Source organism: Mixophyes fleayi, chromosome 4 (assembly GCF_038048845.1).
Source record: "Mixophyes fleayi isolate aMixFle1 chromosome 4, aMixFle1.hap1, whole genome shotgun sequence".
Lineage (NCBI taxonomy): Eukaryota > Metazoa > Chordata > Amphibia > Anura > Limnodynastidae > Mixophyes > Mixophyes fleayi.
Genome location: NC_134405.1, coordinates 318,344,411 through 318,349,796, shown reverse-complemented (window position 1 = coordinate 318,349,796; position 5,386 = coordinate 318,344,411). Strand labels below are relative to the sequence as shown.

The window sequence follows — 5,386 nt, the reverse complement described above, 5'->3', positions numbered from 1 at the left end:
GCTACAGAAAAATGAGGGGGGCAGAAAGAGCGGAATACAGAAAAACAAGGGGGGGTAGAAAGAGAACTACAAACAAATGAGGGGGCAGAAAGAGAGGGCTACAGAAAAACAAGCGGGGGTAGAAAGAGAGGGCTACAAACAAATGAGGTAGGCAGAAAGAGAGGGCTACAGAAAAACGGGGGCAGAAAGAGAGGGCTACAGAAAAACGGGGACAGAAAGAGAGGAATACAGAAAAATGAGGGGGCAGAAAGAGAGGACTACAGAAAGAGGAAACGTTCCACAATGGGACACTGAACTCGGCATTCCATGTTGAAGCGCTTGTAAGAAAGTGTGTGTGCAGAGGTCTATTCATTTATATTACTTTTAGGACTATCAACGTCAAAGTGTTTCTAATAAGCTTTAAATACGCTTGTTAAATGCTTAAAAGTAAAAGATATGTATGAGGCCTAAGCATAAATCCACTCACAGCTTCGCTACACCCTGATTAATATACACATTGGTGTTGTTAATAGCTGGCCTCCCAGTGTGCCTCCATTAATGCCTCCCAGTGTGCCTCCATTAATGCCTCCCAGTGTGCCTCCATTATTGCCTCCCAGTGCGCCTCCATTAATGCCTCCCAGTGTGCCTCCATTAATGCCACCCAGTGTACCTCCATTAATGCCTCCCAGTGTACCTCCATTAATGCCTCCCAGTGCGCCTCCATTAATGCCTCCCAGTGCGCCTCCATTAATGCCGCCCAGTGTACCTCCATTAATGCCTCCCAGTGTGCCTCCATTAATGCCTCCCAGTGCGCCTCCATTAATGCCTCCCAGTGTACCTCCATTAATGCCTCCCAGTGTACCTCCATTAATGCCTCCCCGTGCACCTCCCAGTGCATGTAAATGGAAAGGTTACAGGGAAGTAGAATCAACAACATTGCTGTGTGTGAATGACGGCTCTGTGGGAAGTATTTAGGACAATTGTGACATTGAATCCTTTAACTTGTCAAAGATAAAGTATCTAAATGTAGATAAATACATTATTATTCATTCAGAACTGATCCATAGGTCCTGGCACTAGAGGTAATTTATGGGGTGCGCATGCAAACAACCCCTTTGGGTTTACCTAGGTGCACCTGGATGGGTCTGCCCAGCACACTTCGAGCTGCACGCTCACCCTTCGTGCTTGGCAAATACATCTCCAAGTCCTCATATCAAAAATCCAACATGGAGGCACAAAACAAGTTCCACTTCACATATATGTCCCAAAAAACAGCAGTTCTGAGCTGGTGCAAAAGTCCTTTTGTGCAGTATAAATGGTTATATGCATCTGTTCACCTGGCTGCTCCATGGTGCCCTCTGCTGGAAGGCTGTGGTAACAACGTATAAGGATGGAAGGTGGACATGACATCTGGCTCCTGATCATGTGGGTGCAGCCCTCGTCCAATCAGGAGGCAGCTGTCTTTTCTCTCCCGCGCATTGTATTCTTCTCTCCTGCAGGCTGCAATAGGTCCTAGGGGAGAGACCCCAAAATGTACAAGTGTGTGTGATGGGGGAGGTGTATGTATCCCCTCCACCCTAAAGGAGGATCAGTGCTGCAAGAAACCCTTGTACATCTCATTGGGTATGTAACACTAACCTCTATTCCTCACTTAAGGCACAATTCATAAAACATTCTATTTCAATGAAATATTTCAATAGGAAATCCTGAACTTCAATACGACCAGTGAGTGAGAAGAGCCTCTACTGTCACCCATAGATATTAGACTTCATAGGAATAAGTTACACAAATGGAATAAAATCTAAATGCTTAACCTAATGCTATCCATGCCATAAAGTGATGTATTTTATATAACCTTTGTTTCCATATGTACCAAAGGAGATGTTGATGGCAAAAAATGTTGATTAAGTTGATCAAATCTTGGGGGAAGATTTAATTGGCCGCAATGTGACAGCGGACGTCAACTCGATATTTGGCTTTGCACATTGCCGGCCAATACATTAAGGAATCTCTGCTCATTTTTCCTCGCACCTCTGTGAGGAGCATTGAATCTCCCCCGTAGTCACTCTTGTTAAGGGGATCAATCAACAATAGATGAAATTTTTCTTAAATTGGCAAAGACAAATAAAAAGTAATATAACTAGAACTAATCTCTATCTAATTGCATCAATCTCAGACCCTTCCAGTAGATCAACCTGCACAGCCACTGTTGTATGCTTTCAAAGTGATGTTTTCACCATCATTTCATCTTAAGAGGCCTGATTCAACTAAAATGTCATTTTACCACGTATCCACCTCCCCCCACCATTCAGAACTGCGGGGTGTCATTCTTATCACCGTTAGTGCGGCAAATACATCTTGTCCTGAGCTGATAGCCGGCAACTCAATTCAAGTGCAGACAGTGCTGTGCGGGTCTAACACAGACGCCGATTGGACAGAGACGATTGGTCAGTACTAGATACACATGTGATGCCTGGAACCCTGACAGCTTTGACACTGGGAAGGTGGAATGTTTAGCTAAAAATGACACTTTACGGAATTATCCTATTACACAAGTGTTCAGAAAAAGCTGGATTGAGTATTTGAGAAGTTACTTTTTGGTCGTTTTTTTTTTCTTTAAAAACCAATTTTCAGTGACTTCCAATAATATCTTCATCATCATCACCATTTATTTATATAGCGCCACTGATTCCGCAGCGCTGTACAGAGAACTCATTTACATCAGTCCCTGCCCCATTGGAGCTTACAGTCTAAATTCCCTAACATATACACACACACAGAGAGAGAGAGAGAGAGACTGAGGTCAATTTTCATAGCATCCAATTAACCTACCGGTATGTTTTTGGAGCGTGGGAGGAAACCGGAGCACCCGGAGGAAACCCACGCAAACACGGGGAGAACATACAAACTCCTCACAGATAGGGCCATGGTCAGGAATTGAACTCATGATCCCATTGCTGTGAGGCAGAAGTGCTAACCACTAAGCCACCGTGCAGCGCTTAACAAATGGTAAAGTACACAAGAAAAGAGCAGCAGAGCTGCTTATTGGGCTTTGAAAAGGAAATTCACAAATATATATATGTAAAATTATCAATAACCTGTAACAGCTCAACATAGTTGTCCCTATATTTACATTTGATATGCAGCTCAGAACAAGCATTAGAGGGACAGTGGGAAGTTATATAGGGTATGGTAGTTTAAATAAAAATCAATATTTTTATTTTTGTTTGATTTATGAGTCTGCTGTGCACAGGATAGAAATCACCCCCCACCGTCTCTCTTGAATCTGCTACATACACGTGAATGCTAATCAGGGGGTAATTCTGTAATAACGGAGGAATATGAAAAGATCTTGAAACTGTCCGCTCAAATAACTACACCATATTCTATTAAAATGTCTTTATTTAGGATATAAAAAATATTTTTCCATCTTTACAATCCTTTTACAAAAATATCTTTCCTTGCTTTCTTAAGGAAATGTATTACTAGAAGATTGCAATAAAACAATCAAGTTGGTTTTTTGTTTGTTTGTAAACAAGCGTTTGTATTATGTCAGAGACACAAACTGGTTGACAAACATCAATACACAAAATAAAACGGTCTCGAAGAATAACATAAGGATTGACACTAACTACAAATGTCTGTACAGAAAGTATTAGAACTAGGTGGGGCAGAAACATGTGGGTTGTAATAATAAAGAATAATTATGTATCAGTGAGGCAGCCGGTCAGGTATAATATTGCTGGTTTGAGAGGAGGGTACCCGACCGCTCATGCTGGGGGTGTTCAATATGCCAGAAGGTTTTTTTTTTTAGGAGTAAGGTACCAGTGTGTTAATACTTCCTGTTCTTTATCTGTAATGAAGATGGATGGTTTTGCTATTACCCAGAATTTACAATCAGGGTTCATAGAGTGGAGTGCAGGCAGTTCTCCCATTTTCGGATATTGATTGATTTTGTCCCAATAGTGTACGGAAGGAAATAACCGTACAAAAGGTGGAGATTAAGCCTTTACATCCAGGATTATTACAGGTATGTAAGCAGGCCGGAGTGGTAGGACATTTGTTCGGCAAACTGGTGTAGTTGGGCGATGGACACATCCGGGAGGGGAGTACAATCCGGGAGGGAGAGATCAATCCGGGAGGGAGAGATCAATCCGGGAGGGAGAGATCAATCCGGGAGGGAGAGATTAATCCGGGAGGGAGAGATCAATCCGGGAGGGAGAGATCAATCTGTTTCTTGGGTTCCCACTTTGAGAATGTTTGAAGATTTCCAACAGTTGAATTGAGGGTTTAAAAGACCCCGGTATGAAGGATGTGGAATAATGAGGTCAGAGGACCTTCAGGAGATCCTAGTTGGTCATGGCCTCATCCCAGAGCGTTACAGAATGAAGAAATAGATTATTAAAGTATTCTCGGAGCCGATGTTACGATTGAGACCCATTGTTTCAAATCGAGCAATCTGAGCACACACAGCCAGGGGGACAGACAGCCTCATCTTCTGGGCCATGGTTGGTCTGTGGACTTTGAGGTTTGTCTGCCTACATGGAATTTGTGAAGTGTTTCTGGAGATGGGAAGTGATGGAAGGAGATCTAGTGACTAACTAGTAGTGAGGTAGGATGTTCATTTTAATGCAATTGATTCTTCCCAGCCAGGATATGCAGTATGTATTCTAAAGCTGAATGTCCTTTGTGGATGAATGTATAATGGGGTGTGGTTGGCTTTATATAATAATGAGAAGCTGCAAAGTGAACCCAAAGATATTATAGGGAATTCTTCTTCTATTTAACGTTGAAGCCAAATTCCAGAAGTTCAGCTGTATAACGTGGTATAGATATATTAAGGGCCTCTGTCTGCTGTATTTTCAAGTATCAGAGAAGGGTTTGGGGAGTGGGAATAAGGTGTTGTCTGCAAATAAGGACACTAAGGGGCATATTCAATTAGCCGCGTTACTGCCAAAAGTAACACGGCCTGCGCCGTAATACCATTATTGTGCATAATTGCCGTTAGTACGGTAATCATCAACGCTTGTTTCTGCTCGCGACTCGAAATCAGGGTTAAAATTACCATATTAACGGTAATAGGTTTAATGTTGCGCTACTCCAGGGACATTTAATTCCCCCCTAAATATCTGTGGTCTCCTCTTCAAGGTCAGATATGTCTGTATGGGGGTCGATCATCTCTGACAACTTTTGGGTCTCATATGGAGTGCTGAAGTATAAGTATAAAATGACTATATAATGTATATTTCTATAAATGTGACATTACACTATGGTGAGAACTAAACCACAGACATTTTATATTCATAAAAGGTGGGAAATGACAATAACGTTATAGAATATGAAGCTTTTCTACATAACGTTAAACAGTCCTTTACATCGTCCACATGAGAAGAAACAGTTTCAAATA

At 42.0% G+C, this 5,386-nt stretch overlaps 1 protein-coding gene across 1 annotated transcript in view; it reads right to left on the bottom strand.

Moving 5' to 3' along the window:
* Window positions 1-3,363: 3,363 nt before the first annotated feature.
* The window catches only part of LSM11 (LSM11, U7 small nuclear RNA associated), an 11,134-nt gene continuing 9,111 nt past the window's right edge, over window positions 3,364-5,386 (bottom strand). The window contains exon 4 of the mRNA XM_075210152.1: window positions 3,364-5,386. This exon is cut by the window's right edge and continues 1,200 nt beyond it. The gene's annotated coding sequence lies outside the window, so the exon portion shown is untranslated.